This window comes from Rhinolophus sinicus, linkage group LG05 (assembly GCF_036562045.2).
Source record: "Rhinolophus sinicus isolate RSC01 linkage group LG05, ASM3656204v1, whole genome shotgun sequence".
Taxonomy (NCBI): domain Eukaryota; kingdom Metazoa; phylum Chordata; class Mammalia; order Chiroptera; family Rhinolophidae; genus Rhinolophus; species Rhinolophus sinicus.
Window position 1 is genome coordinate 10,126,530 of NC_133755.1, and position 16,215 is coordinate 10,142,744.

Below are 16,215 nucleotides of genomic sequence, written 5' to 3' on the forward strand. Positions count from 1 at the left end.
GGCCAGCGGGGTCCTGATCAGAATTAGAGTGAGCCACTCACTCTCCCCTGTGAAGACAGTTGTCCCACTACCCGCAGGGCCCCGTCACACCATGTATGTACTTGTCTATCTGCCTGATGGCCAGGGAGTTCTGGAAGGCGGGGTCAGCTCCGTCTCGGGGAGGCCTGGCACTGATTAGAGGTTTGATGGATGTTTGTTGAATTTGTCAGAGAATGAGAACGGATCTCAAATGAGATGGTCTGTTCAGTCCTCTCCCTCGCCCCGGCCTGTCTTTGCCTCATGTAGAGACAGCTGCAGGGCCCGCAGGCCAAAGCCCCTGGGTCAGAGAAACAACTGTCTTGTGTTCTCTCCAAAAATGAGGATTGCAACATCCTCGTGGCCTAGAGTTCAGGGCTGTGGGAGGAGGCCGCACAGGGTAATGGTGGGGGTGGGGGGGCTATAGATGGAGATATGGGGACCACTGAGCCAGAGTGAGCACTGAGGGAGACCCCAGGCCCAGATCCCACCCCCCCCCACACACACTGGCTGCAGAGGCTCTCCCAGGGGAGGCTGCTCTACACAGCCTCTTTCCCACGTTTCACTTTTCGCCTGTATCTGCTTGTGTCAGTCCCTTCTCATCCCATGGGAGCCAGCACCAGCACTGAAACATATTTACAAACACCACGCTGCGCTTCATCCAGCTCCAAGGACGTTCCAAACGACCTTCTAACTGGAAAGCACAGTGCCTTGGAGAGTGGCGCCACCTGGTGGCCACAGTAGTTAATGTTCTCAGTCTGGGGAAAGCAAAATACCAGGCCTGCCGCCCCACACACTGGCTGTGTGACAACAGGGTCTCTGCTGTGTAACAGCAGGGTCTCTGAGGTCCTGGTTGAGGCTCAGAATAGGCTCTGTTATCCCTGAAACGTCTGCTCAATGGTGGCAAGGCTGAGTGTGTGTGGCCACGGCTAGAAGAAGCAGCCCAGGTCCTCTTATGGGCAGTAACTGGGCAAGGATGCTGAACGCTTATCCTTCTGGAATCGGAGAGCTGAAGGTTGGTTGAGAGGCCAATCCAGTCCCACCCACCCACTTCTCAGATGGGCAAACTGAGGTCCAGGGAGGGGAAGTCTTACGATAAATTAATTGAAGAGGTAAGATAAGAACCCAGGTTTCCGTCCTTCTTGTCTGACACTCATCCATTCTAGCACTTTAGAACAGCTTGTTGTGATATTTGATTTTTTAAACATTTGAATTGCTATTTTAGAGGCAAAGGAGGGCCAATCTTCACTTCCGTATGAATTTCCTTCCTTTTTTCTAAATGTCTATCAATTGAGTCCAACTCGAGTCCTCCTTCCTCCAGGAAGTCTTCCCTGAGCAGTTGGAAATCTCACAGGCAGGCAGCCATTCATTCAATATTTACAGAGGACTTGGCCTAGACACTGGGATATAGTGTTCACAGGACAAAGTTCTACACTCAGGGGGTTCCATTCCAGTGAGGGGAGACAAGCGATGTGGATATGTGGATAGACAGATGAAAGGATGGATGGATGGATGGATGGATGGATGGATGGATGGATGGATGGATGAATAGATGACAGATAGATAGATAGATAGATAATGGGTAGATAATTTCACGTACTAGTAAGTGCTTTGAAGAAGATAAATGCAATAAAGAATGATTTTGAGAGGGGACAACTTTAGCTAGAATTATCAGGGAAGGGGTTCTGAAGGTGGCTGAGCTGCAAAGGAGGCTGGGAAAGAGGGAAGAGAATTCCAAGCATGGGGACAAATGCATGCAAAGGCCCTGGGTCTGGGATAAGATTGGCAGGTCCAGGGCACAGAGAAGGCCAGAGGGTGTAGACCAGGGGACCAGGGGAAGAGCAGAGGATGGTGAGATCAGGGAAGTATGAGGAGGCGGGATTAGGGGGGAGTGGTTTGTGTGCTGCTTGCAATGGGAAGTTATTAGAAGGTTTGAGCAAGAAAGTGCCACAGTCTTATTTATCCCTCAGGGATTCTCATGTGCATTGATGCATGAAGACTCTTCCCTTAACACCTCCTCATGGCCTCCAGAAAGTCTTTCCTCACCCACCAAGTGGAGCAGGCATCTCTCCTCTGGGCCCTAGTGTTAACAGCTTCAAGTTGCTGTCATTGTGCCCACTGGTTTTAGAATGAATGCTTTGTGTGTCTTTCGACTTTACTAGAAAGTTAATTCCATATGTAGGGAGACAGGGGTAGAGTCCTGATGTGGAGCAGACGGCCTATGAGCCACTTAGCAGCAGTGTGACTTTAGGAGATTTATTCAATGTCTCTGTGCCTCAGTTTCCTTGTCTGCCAAATGGGGATAATAGTACACATTGCACGGAGTTGTTATGATTATATAATATGTGTAAAATATAACAATGGGGGGCACAAAGTTCCCACTCTATAAACAGAAGATGTCATTCCTGGGTGTTTTCTCAAGACTGCCACTTAGCAGGTGGGGCCAGCATCTCGTAGGGCTGTGCATTGCTTATGGAACGGGGAGAATGTGGAGGGAGGGGCTTCAGTGAAAGGCTCAAGGTAGTGAGGTTGGAGGGCTAGGATGGTTGAAGTATGAATGAAAACAAAGAGGATTTGCTGATTTGATTATCCCTTTAGCCAACATGGGAGAATAAGAGGACGTGGAGTTGACAACAGACTTTCATGCACATCTCCCGACAAACCTAGAAGGCAGGGATTACCTGCATTTTATGGGGAAGCTCAGAGGGTCATTTGCAAGGTGACAGAAGGAGCAGGCATTGCATCCAGGGTTCACATCCAAGTCTGCTTGACTGTAAAATCCAAGGTTGTTCTTTCTAGTTCTTTATCTTGTTTTGATTTTAACCCCCAAGTGCCACACAGTGGGGAGCAGCTGGCCTTATTCATAAGCAAATTTATTTCCCTAATTGATCATCCTGGTTCCTGAACACTTACCATCAGGATTGTGTCCCCAGTTCCCATGAGACTTAGCTTCCTGTTGTAAGACTGAACTACCTCCTGAGTCACTGGTCTCCTGGTGACAACACCGTGAAGACAGAATTATGATGTCTTTCTTTGAGCCCGGACCCCTTAGATGGAGGTAACGTTCAGAAACAGTTTGAAAACTGAAATTCACATTGTACTTTTGACTGTCAAGGTCTCCCCTCTCATGCTCAAATTAGAGCTTGTTTACACTTTTTCAATTTATAATTTGTCCTCTTTCGAGATTGTAAGTATGCAAACACGAGGCAGGTCTGGTTGGGAGGTAGCAGAGCATGGTGGCCCAGAGTTTCGAGCCCTAGTTCTGCATGAGAAGATCTATGGCCACACACAAGTTAACTTCCTGCGCCCCATTTCCTCATCCTGAGATGGGGGTGTCAGTAGTTACGGGGACTACTTGGAAGCGCGCCTCATCCACAATTACGTTAGCGGTTGTCATTACTGTTCTTATTATAGCTCCAAAGAGAGATCTGAAGCCTTATTGAGAAAGCGAAGAAGATTATACCAGGGGACTAGAGACAAAAGAGTCATTGAAATAAGAGTCCCAAATTTAATTTTTAAGTGAAAATAAAACAAACATAATAAACTAAGCTCAGAGTGAGCAGAGTTTTACATGGTCCTTACGGCACATCTGTGCCCACTACACCCAGCTATTTTCTTAGAAGAGTTGTGATCTTGATCGTAAAGTGAACTTGAAACTCCAGGAGTACAACCCCTTGTCTTCTGAAGCACATGCCCACATAGCTCTTGGCTGTAAATTCTATGGGCTGGTGTTTCCGCCTTCACAATACAACACAGGGCTGCCAATTCTCACTACCTCCAGTGTTGTCCCTCTGGTCCCGCCACCGTCATCTCCCACCTGGATGGTTGACATAGCCTCAGCCTTCCAACAGGTCTCCCTGCCGGCAGCCCTGCCTCCTGCAGTCTCTCTTCCACCCAGGACCGAAGGCAAAACCCGACAAGACCCTACGTGACTTGGCTCCAAGGACTTCTCTGATTTCTTCCTCTGCGTCTCCCCGCTGCCTCCATTCCCGCCATTGTCTGCCTGCGAAAAGGGGGATGAGCCTCTGCCAGAAAGTTGGTGCCAGGGTTTCCTATGAGCAGGAATAACGTTCTCCTTTTCTTTTCCCAGCTTTTCTCTTCCCATTCCTCCTTTTCTCTCTCTGGTATGTTTACTCCTTGGTTACTAAATAACTGACCGTTTCTCAAACAAGATGGAGGTTGGTTCCATCGCTACAACAAGTAGGTATACCCGCTCTGTTCTGAGTTCCAAGCAAATTGGGTAAACAGGATGTCTGAGCCCTAGTCGGTTGCGAACAGTGAATGAGTCAAAGGAAGTTATGATTCCTGAGAAAGGAAGGTGACTCTCAGGAAGGCTTGTTACAAAATGGTCGAAGATGACATTAAAAAGTGACGCAGTCGTCATTTTGCCTTGTTACCAAGGCTGGAAATGTACTTAAAGCATTTGAGCTCATATTATATTTAGTTTTATAATATTCTAAGTCTTCCAATGACATTAATTTGAAACTGGACATTAAACATTCAGTGAAGGACTGAAAGTAAACTGTCTGAGCCTAACCAAACAGAGAATTTAATTTTTCAAAAGTCTGGGAATCTAATTAGCTATTATACTTAGGCCCTACGAGGCCACCACCTCTGATGTGTATCTGACCCCACCAGGTGTCCTGTTGGTGGCTTGAATCAATCAGTGATCTTTATTGAAGCTGACTATATTAATTCCACAATTTTGAAATGTTCAAGTCCAATTTCACTAAAATTACATCATGAAACTGGGGCATTTGCAGGATTTCTGACAGAAAGGAAACAAGCATGAATAATTCCTCAATATCAAAATTGTGGCAGATGTGCATGTAACAGAATGGGACCCCTTTGGCTTACTGCTGTCGTTGATGAAAGTGTCCTAAGGTTGCACACATATGAATTGCTGAGCAGGTATACACTGTTCAAGATACCTGTGTTGTTGACCTAAATGAGAAGCTCACTATGGGACTATGTGCATGACTGTTGACTGCTCAGAGCACAGAAGCTAATTTATGTTCCTTCAGTAGGTTGAGACCCCCGTGACCCACCTCGGGTGTGTGGCCGGTTCCCTGGGGTCTTAGCCACAGTCCAGGCCTGAGCATGACGGATGGCTCCAGAAGGCACAGAACCAACATGTACAGAAACTTGGTTCACATAGAATAATTGGGAACTAAAGCGGACTCTTGTCTCTCAAGTCTCTTTCTCTAGTCTCAGTTGTTACCTTAAGTTACTTCTGAGAGAAAATACCAAGGAAATCCAACAGAGTTTCTGAGCACGTGTATCAGGAATCTACTGTCACAACAACGCTGTGTAACAAACCACCTCAACGGCCAAGGTCTTAAAACAACACCCACGTATTATCGCTCACAAATCCACAGACGAGTGAGATGGTTTGGTTCTGCTGACCTTGGTGACGTGTTTGGGCCCTTCTTCTGATGTGAACCAAAGGCTCGCTCAGTGGATGGCAGGCTAATCTAGGATGACCTTGGCTCAAACAACTGCCTTTGGTCCACTGACATGTTCTCAGGATGATCTCAGGGGGTGTGGAAATGAAGAAGGATGCGGGGCAGGGGAGCGGGAGGGGGAGGAAGAGGGGGAGGAGACGGAGAAGAAGAAACTACAGCTGTGAGGTCTCCTGAGGCCCAGAAGTGACACAGTATCACTTTTCAACATTCTATTGACCAGAACAAGACAGAAATCAGTGCAGGTTTAAGGGGTGGGGAAGTACACTCTGCCTCTAGAAGAAAGACCTGCAAAGTCAGTGCAAGTGAAGGGAAATTTGGGGCCATTCCCCAATCAATATACTACAGCATCCGAAACTGGATGAACACAGTCATGTGTGCATTCAGAAAACATACAGCCGTTTCTTATTATTCCCAGCATAGTTATGTTCTATAAGGACACTGAATTAGTAAATGCTGAATTCTTGATGCAAGGGGGAAATTCAAGGCTAGGTTCCCGGGAGCCTCAGGTCACGATATTTTCATCACCTCAAATGCCACTTCTGTTACACAGCCTTGCTTGCCAACATCTTTGGGAAATAAGCCAGTCTCATCGGTATTAAACACATGGCTTTCCACAAAACCCTTCTCTTGTATAACACTTAGTACGTATTTGTAAAGTCCTTCTGCAGCTTTCTGGTCTTCAGAACTTAAGCTGTGATCTCCAATGTGGCACGCTCTCATGGTCCACTGGCGTGTGGAAAGAAACTATTAGAGCTTCTAGTTGCCTACTTTTATCTCATCTGTTAGTTTAAAGAAAAGGTGTGCATCACCACAGCAATCGCCCTGCTCTGTGCCACTCTAAATCCTCACCTGGAAAAATGCAATGGCCCCTTAGGAGGCTCTGCTTCTGTCCTCGCCCCCTCTCCCACAGCACCAGTCCCCTCTCAGCAGCCAGAATGCTACTTTGAACATGTGAGTCAGAATAAGCCATGCCTCTGTCAGACTCTGTCAATGCGTTCCCATTCCATTGATTTAAAGCCCAGATCCTTGAAGTGCGATGCTATCTGCCTTGAGTTTCCTCTCTGATTTCCTCTCCTCCCACTGTACGTGGCTTACTCCCCCATAGCCACAGAGGCCTCTTCTGCTCCACAATTATGCCCGAGTACTCCTGCCTCAGGCCCTTGGCACTGCCTGTTCCCTCTGACCTGAGTGCCTGAAGCCCAGACGTCAACACTCAAGCCCTCACCTTCTTCAAGTCTTGTTTAAATATCGTCTTCTCAACCTGCCCCCGTTACCCCCTCACCCCCAATCCCCCTTACACATTTTGTTCATAGCACTTCCTAACTTCCAACATTTTGTATCCTTTTCTTATTAAGTTTCTTGATTATCATCTGATTCCATGAGGGAAAGTATTTTTGTCATTTTATTCATGGGAATATCCCAAATACTGGGAACAGTGTCCGACATATATTATAACAGGAATATATTCAATATACTCAATATATATTTGAAGGAGTGATTGAATGAATGGCTGCATTTTATACGAAGTACATGATATAGCACTGAAGCTATAATGGATGCAACTTAACAAAAAGAAATATCGGGGTAGATTCTCTCTCTCTCTCTCTCTCTCTCTCTCTCTCTCATCTTGAACGTGTTTCTAACTGTGTCCAGCAGATGGCGCGCGTACCCCACAAGTCACCACTAGCAAACACAAGTGCTGAGCACCTCACATCCTTGGTGTTCTTAGTGTCATGTGAGGAATTATCCGTGACCCTGGTCCCATAGCGTGACAGAGTCATGCTGGCACTCGGATATCTATGTCCCTGAAACTCCGACTCGGTGGGGAAGGACTTGAGAGCACCGCTTTGCAGACATCCGCTGTGCCAGGGGAGAGGGGTGCTGACCCATGACGCCAGGGTTTGCTTGTGGGCCTCTCAGAGCCCCCGCTGGTCTCATTCCCTGCAGTGGGAGTCCTCTGCCAAGTGTGATGCCACAAACTTCTCAGGACTCTCCCTGCACACCAGACCCATCACCCTTGCAATGGCTGCAACTGGTGAAGAGCCGGTTATATACCAGGCGCTGGGAGGAACCGTTCTGTACACAGCTGAATGCGCTCAACAGCCATGGCAGGGACTTAGGGCCCCATTTTACAAAGGAGGAAGCTTAGGCTTGGAAAGAGTCACAGCAAGCGGTGGGGAGGTGTCTTTGCCCAGTAAGGACAAGGGAGTGTCTCTGTGCTCTGTGTGCCTGCGCTCGCTCGGACAGGACTAAGAACTCAGGGGGGCGAGCGCTGCAGTTCACCGTCTGGTTACACACACACACACACACACATACACACTCACTCACAGACTCACACACACACTCATACACTCACACACACACTCGCACACTCACATACACACATACATACCCCCACGCTCTCACACTCACACTTACAAATACACCTGCACACACACACTCACTCTTACACATACACACACACACTCTCACACACACTCACACATACTCTACTACAAGGCAGACTGTAATACATGATGGTCTGCAGAATGTGCCAAAGGGGAACGTCACTCATCCTTTGCAGGTCTCCATGTTTTCTGCAGTTAAGAGGCAAACACTTGTTCCCAGCAAGTCGTGTGGGATTTCCAGGGTCGTTCTTCGCAAACTTCATTTGGGATCTCGTTAAAAATGCAGACTCTGCTTCAGTAGCTCTGGAATGGGGCCGGGACTCTGCATTTCTAACAACCAGTCAAGAGATGGGGACACTGCTGGTTCAGAGGCCACACTTTGAGTAGCAAGAGGCCAGACGGCCCGTGAGCTAAGCATGAACGTTTTTACCCTTTTAAAGGATTATGGGGAAAAAAAAAGAGATGAAATGTGACAGATCATATATGGCTCTCAAAACCTATGATGTCCATTGACCCTTTACAGGGAAAGCCCACGGATCCCTGACTAAAGGAATTCTGCTGCCCCTCCCACTCCATGGGAAGAGCCAGTTGACTTCCGGGTGGGTTTGGAAGAAAGAACAAGGCACGCTCACCTCTGCCCTTCGTCTCTGGCCTCTGTCCGCAGGCAGCATAGTCTGAGAGGGGCAGGTTGGGAATCTGCTGTGCTGATGGGCCTATGGTGGTCCAGCTGTCACAGTGACAACGCAACTGGGGGTGTGAAGTGCTGGTGAGCTCACTTTTCGGCACATCTAAGCCAAACTCTCCAAACCATTTTTCCACTAATCAAGGTAACATTTTAGTCTCTTGATTCTTACATCTGTATCTTAGTGGTTCTGAGATTGAGTGTGGAGGGTTCTATTTGAGCCCCAAAGCCAGCCCTTTAGTATTTCCTCCATGTGTCTTTCAGCTTCGCAGACTCAGGGCAGCAGCACGCCTGCAACAAGGGCTTGCCTTGTGGCCCTGGCTGAGGGATGACACCTCCATGCTGCTAAATGACCCTGTGTTGGTCCATGCCACAGACTGATTGTCATATCACAAGGTGCATTACAAGTCAGAACTGGCCACTGTGCCAGGAAGCTTGTCTGCACCCTGGTCCCAGGCATGGCTCTCCACCAAGAGTTTCTGGTCCTTTCCGTGCTATATCAGCCAGCTCCTCTGGAGAGCAGCCATCAACCACTTTGCAGCGATGGTCCCAAATCACGGAAAAGTCAACCTGATTTGACAATAGCAGCAGCCATATATTTTTTGCTCTTGGAGGTGTAACCATGGTAATGAGATCAGATGAAAAAGTGTTCCTTAGTGCAGGCGCCACTCAAATGCACATGGCAGTTTGGGGTGGTGGAGATGGGGTTTAATTTTAGACTCTGAACTTTGCTTCGTGGAACAAAGCCTTAGAACAGGACCTGTCATAGACCTTTGGCAACGTCCTGCCTTTCCAGGACCACGCATCCTACAGGCAGAGTTTATATCCACTGGTTGTGGTGTTTATTTTGCTGCAGCTATTGTGACTCATTAGAAAGTCTTTCTAAGGTGGCAGTTCCCACAAGTGTCAACCGAGCAGTGGAAGAACTGAATTCAAGAAGATGCTGTTCTAATCATTCTAAATTCAAACTAGCTGTCAAAATCCTCACCTCAAACCCTACACGACAAGTGCCATTATGATCCCCATTGCACAGATGAGGAGACTGAGGTACAGAGGTGATGTGACATTTGATCCAAGGGACGTGACTCTACCATCATGTCATGGGAGATAAAGGTTCACCTGCAAGTCTGTGGGGAGACCATGGGGATATTTAAACCAATGCCATGTCCAGGCATTCAGAAAGGCCAGTCTCCACTTCCTGGAGAACACAGGCTGTTGGTGTTTCCCAGGGCAGACGGATGTTCTCTCGCTGACCGGGCTGGAGGAGAGCGGGTGAGAAGGAAACGATAAACCCTGACAGGGGAGGATGTGGGTATAAAATCAGTCTCATGTCTCTGAAAGCAATGCTTCCAGTCTGTGTCAAAACCCTTCAAATGGTCATATGTGTTAACACACTAATTCAATTTCTCTAACATTCTAAGGAAATAATCAAAGTTCAGATTTCTTTTCCCCCTAACAATAGGAACATCACGGCTTTATAACAGAAAATTTTCAAAAGAGCCTACAGAGTCAGGAATTGGAGATGGATCAAGTCAATAAATCTATGAAGCTGAATAATGTACGGCTAAAAATCTTAATTTTAAGAAATGTTTAATGACGTGGGAGAATATTTCTGATAGAACGCTGTGTGGAGAAATCAGACAACAAAGTGATATATAGCATGAACTCGTAAATGTGTGCATTGGCTTTTTATATACGTGATTGAGGAAATGAACAGAATGTTTCAGGAAGATAGGATTCGGGGCATTTTAATTTTCTTCTCTATATTTTTCTAATCTTTATAATAAGCGAAGACTCCAGTAAATAACAGTTTTGCTAACAGAAAAAATAATGATAATAATAGTAGTAATAAAAGAACTGCTCCTACTTATTCCAGTGTTCCTACAGTGTACTTGGTAATATATGAGAGATTTATCTATATGGAAAGCATTTTATTTACAAAGCCTGGCAATCTGTGTTATACGTGTTTGATCAAAAAGGAAACTGAGACCGAGAGACTAATTGACTTGCCTAAGATTTACTAAATGAACAAATTATTAAAGATAACAAGTGACACGCCTTTGTGACATGCTCGAGACACGAGAAGCAGTCACTTTAGCTGCAGGGCAGAAATGAGAGACTCATGGGGATCAGAAAGCAAAAGCGAGTCTCGAATGGCACAGTAAGAAGAGACGTGACCTTACAGGCAATGGGGAACCAGTTGCACGGATTACAAAGAAAGAAAACAATACTGTGTGTGTGTGTGTGTGTGTGTGTGTGTGTGTGTGTGTTAAAAGCCTGAGGAGAAGTGCTCAGAAAGATTTACTGACATTGCACATCAATCTCGCCTTCATTAGGTGCTGCATTTCCACACACTCCCTCCAACATAAATGTTCTTGAATTTTGTGACATGTTCTCAGCGTTTCCCTGGATGGAAAAGCAGAAGTAACTGAGTCCTCCAGGGCAGCTGGAAGCAGGAACACAGCGAGCGTGGGATGATCTTTAAAATCCCCGTTCTCTGCTCCCTTCTTTTATGGCGTCACTAAGTCACGGTGCTACTGGGTCTCCATTGTCCTGTGTGAGTAATTTCATTTCCACCTCAGTCTCCAGGGTTTGGTTCATGCTATAAATCTGGTTTGACTTGGTATGTGCCTCAGCCTGAGGGCTGCCAGTTCTCAAGCCTGCACACTCGAGTTAATTTGCATCTTTGCACTATGTGGACCTCTCCCCATATGACTGTCACTCAGCCTGCACGTGTCATAATTCCCAGAGTCCCTGGCTGTTCAAACCTTCTGATTGGACCATCAGTCAGGTAGCCAACAATGCTATCCTTTTTTACCAAAACTGCTCATTAAGTAGCACAACGGCTCCCACATAGTTTCAAACATTTCTTTCCAGCGGGGCGTGTGTGTCTATGAATATTTGTATTTTTAACTATCTTCATAACACTTACTCTGTGTCAGGCACAGATCTCAGGACTTATGTAGACATCAGTCATCCCTGGGAGGACCCTTCGAGGTAGGAGCTATCCCCACTTTACATCTGAGAAACCAAAGAGGGTTTCACTGACTTGCTTTGAGATCCTGCCAGTAACTACTTAGGTGCAACCAGGATCTCAATCCCACCCTTTTGGTTTCAAGGTCAGGGATCTCAAGCATTGCACCACGCTGCCGCCCCCATTCAGCATTGAACATAGTGACATAGGGAACCGTTATGACAATGCAATCAGTTAAGCTCCGCTTCCTCTCCCCTCCGTGTCTCAACACTGTAGCTTCTGAAGTGCAACACTGACCGATTCCGGGCAGATGGGTGGACGGTGGTGAATGACTAGATATTGTACTGTTTCTCCCCCTTTCCTTCTTCTCTTACTTAAATGGTCGCACATGTCCCCACCCCCTTTGTTTGGCAAAGTCTTTCCCCTAGAACTTGTCCCCATGGTCTCACCACCCATCCCCATGGTGATGCTTCCCTTCCAGCCTCCAGCTTTCTCCTCTCGTCCAGATCTAAGTGCCCGGCACCACCCTGCACGTTTCCTCCTGTGTGTTGCCCAAAGACCGCAGACTTGTCAGACCCCAAACCCAGCTCAGGGCCTCACTTTCCCATCTTGTCAATGACACCACCGTCCTACTATTACCAACTCGGAAATCTCAAGAGTCAGCTGTGACTCTTAAGTTTCCCCACCTCCGGCTTCTCTTAAGCCTCCCCTTTCTGTTGATTTTTATCTCTTCCCTCCTGGAAGCAACACTTTTCTGGCCCACATTCCTTCCTCTGGGTGTATCCTTGTCCTGAGAGGGTCTCCTGAATCTGGATATGGCTAGGAACTCGAGGACCGTGGGAATCCTTAAAACATTACACTCCTTTCCCTGCCCCCATTCCTGCTAGTTCATCCTCTGAAAACACTTCATATAGAAATTGGAACAAGAACATAAACAATTGCTATAAAGGTAAGGGCTCCATAAACTTGCAGGGTGTAAGCAGGGCAATACAAGTGTGGAAAGCCATTGCGTCTCTGGAGATAAGTGTCAATTTCCAGGCATCTGGAAGAGACTGGCAACATTTGCTCCCTGTGGCCCAGGCACTCTCTCTCCAAGCCCTGAGCCATCAGGTAAACAGTCCACCTACCCTGCTGGAGGGACATTAGAACATTTTCTGAGATTGCATGCAGGAAGCAAGGGCCCATGCAGGGCCCAGTGGGTTCACCAAGGCCCCAGGCAGGAGAACGGAAGTGCTATACTTGCTGGAGATCTGAGCTCCACAGACATGTGGGATCAGCGCGTGCAAAGATCAGGAAGCAGGTCTGTTCTAGGATCTGCTGGTGGAGAGGAGGGTGAGTGGGGCTCATGCAGGAGATGAAATCTGCGAGATAAGGGCCGGAGGACAAGCAAGTGGCAGGCTTGCCTACCCTGGGGGCTCCCTCACTGACGGCCTCTTGAAAAAATTCTTACACTTGGCAGTGTTTCTTAGAGGTACTTGATTGCCTTGCCTCTCTCCCTTCCTCCCTTCTTTCCTCCCTCCCTTCTTTCCTTCCTTCCTTCCTTCCTTCCTTCCTTCCTTCCTTCCTTCCTTCCTTCCTTCCTTCCTTCCTTCCTTCCTTCCCTCTAATTTTTTTTTATCCCAGTTAGTCCAGAAAAACGAATCCTAAAAGTGACCTCTGCAGCAGTCAGTCAGGATTATGGATCCAGCAGTTAAATTGGGAGTTTCAAATACACTCAGTTGTTTTGTGCCTGAGCAGCCACGGTCCTCTCTAGGCTCCAGTTTCCTTATACGTGACAAATGGGAGGGAGGAGGTGATAAATGTGCTCCAATTACTCCTCTAGACCTAACTATTCTTCATTTCTCTCATCAGGGCTTGAATCTGCTAAAGAAGGATTTCATCTTCAGAGTGTTGGAAGAAGGATTGTTGAACAGTATTCGACTTTGGAGAAGGTACGTTTTGGTTTTCAGAATCTCATTAAAGATTGTTTGGTGGAGAGGGAGAAGGTTGTCACTGTTTGTCTCCTGGTCGATCGGTGCCTCACGGAGCAATCGTGCAGCCAGGACTCCATATTTGTGTCGGAATATCTCCAATGCAGCCTCAACGTGGGAAACCAGCCTCCAAAGCCAGTGGAATCGGATTGTCCCCACACATTTTGGCTCTTTTAAGTCTAACATTCCCACCCACTGTCTTCTTGATTGTCTCAGAATCATTGTTAATTTTAGCCATTTATTAATTGCCTTCTATATGCCATGCACTTGTTGACTTTGAATGAATTATCTTGTTTATTCTACACCAAAGTTTTCTTACCCTCCTTTTGTACATGAGGAAAAGAGAGCTTCTCAAGGAGGTGAATTCATGGAACGGTAAGGAGAGAACTGGGGCTTTGACACTAAACTGGGACGATTCCACAGTCCCTGGTCTTTCCACTCTGAAACATTCCCTGCCCTTCCCCCTGCAGGCACTAGAATCCATGGCTCCTCCTCTGTTGGGGTGTCTCAGGCTGGCCTCCAGGGGTCAATAGCTCAGGGCAGGTGGGACATTTTGAGGTCTTCCTCTGGCCTCTGCCTGTGAAAGCTGGGTCCCAGAATCCCAATACACATCCCCAGTGTTCAAGAGTGGCCGTGCCACATGCTCCTCACAGACACACGTACCCGTTGAAAGTGCCACCTCCTCCGCCTTCACTGAGCTTTCTGGTCTGTATCGTTTCCACACTCAGAACTGCAGACAGGAGCATGGCCTTTCCCTCTGATGAGTCCCTGGGTTATAAGCTCTCACTCCCAATTAATCTCTGCTGCCTTTAGAAGCAGGTAACACGTCCTCCACAATGAAGCTGAAGAACCAAATCGAGGGCTCTGATGGCAGTCTCTGATTTCATGCCACCAGAAACTATGGGCCTGAGGGGATCGCTCTGGGGGTTCTGGATCCTCTCCTGGCTGCCATGTGCCCTCACCCTGCCATTGTGCTAACCTGAGACTTCCATGCTTGGGCTACATCTTAGCATGGTCACTCAATGCATGTATGGCTTAAGGCAAATTACTTAGCCACTCTGTGCCTCAGTTTCCCCATCTGTAAAAAGAGTTAATAGTAAAAGCCAGTGGGAATCTGCATGACTGTGCAGTAAGATGATTGGCCTGAATGAACAAATTGTGTCCTCTGCTGTGGCTTGTGTCATTTGTCAACTGACCAATGGCTTATTTTCAACATGTGTCCTTCATGTGTGATGCGTCTTTTTCAAGAAGATCTTTACTTGAATGATATCTCTCCAGAAACTAGGAGGTATCTTAGAGAAAGCCTTTCCTTTCACCGATGGGAAATGAAGATCCCTGAAGGAAAGAGACAGCGGCAAGTTTGCTGAATGTGCGGGTGACCACTCCAGAACATATTCCAATGTTTGTCCTACCCAGGAAGAGACAGACAGCTGGTGCTCAGTCTTTTGAGAATTGTGCAGGTCTCTAAAGCTTCTTAGTTATCGAATAACTGACAAGTTCTTCATCGTACCTTCCTGAGGGCAGAGACTGAGTTTCAGTGGTCGCTCCTTCTGTGACATGATAAATGAATAAAAAGTAGAAACTAAACATGGTTACCATCAAGCAATGGATCCACCCCAAATTGACTATGTTCTCACTCCTAATGTAAAGTAAAAGGTCTTATAGCTCATCTTTACCATGTTTTGGAAGCATTCCTTCTCCTGGGGATTCCATTTTCTGAATTTTATTCTGCAGATCTCTGTTCAATTCTCAGGTTTCTCTTGTGCTATGAATCTCCTGTCCCCATTCCCTAATAATATGTCCTTTTAAAAGGAAGTGGAACTTAGGCTTACACAGCAGTATACTTAATGACATCTGAAGCTCAAGTGAAGAAAGGAAGCCGAGAAATTTTTCTAGCCTTTAAAATGAGGTTCAATACATTTATATTTAGGGTTTAAACTAAAAATTTCACTTAACGAGGAAAGCCATTATTTAATGATTCCAGTGTATCACGGTTTTTTTCATTAAAGTGAAGGAGTTTAAAAGTCAAGAGCTACACCCTGAGAGGAAACATACTCACAAAACATGGATGTGTCTGTGGGTCAGCAAACATTGTGATGAAAATTGCTACTGTCAAGTGAAAAGTTCTTTATGAAAGAACCCTGTCTCTCAGCTCTTGTGATCAAAATCTTTCCATCTTAATGCCTTCTCCCTGCCAGCACGCCTTCCACGTTAGTGTAATGAGTAGGTTTTTCTCCCATCACCTTTGCCATCAGCTTCCCTTACAGCAGAAGGCAGAGGCACAGCCAGGGAGCAGTACTGCCTCCAAGCTCCCCTTTCGTTAAAGTGTTTCTGTTTCTACATCTCCTGATCCCTCACTCATCCACTAATTTGAAAACTCGTTACTTTATTCCTTAATTAAGAATATAGTGAATATCTACTGTATCCCAGACACTACCCAATGTGAATACAAAAGTAATCAGCATAGGAAGGTGGATAGACCATTCCTGATATCCAATATGGCGCTGTAAGTACTGTGTAAGGATGGTCAACGTACTCAAGGAGCACAGAAGAAGGGATGTCCAACCAAGTGTGTCTGTGGACATTAGGAAACCATCTCAACTTAGGGTCTTCAAGGATAAGGCGGTCTAAGGATTGGGAATGGCATTAGAGGCAAAGGAAAAACCATCGGCAAAGGTACAGGTCTGTGAGGGTATATGACGAGCCCAGGAACGGTGAAAAG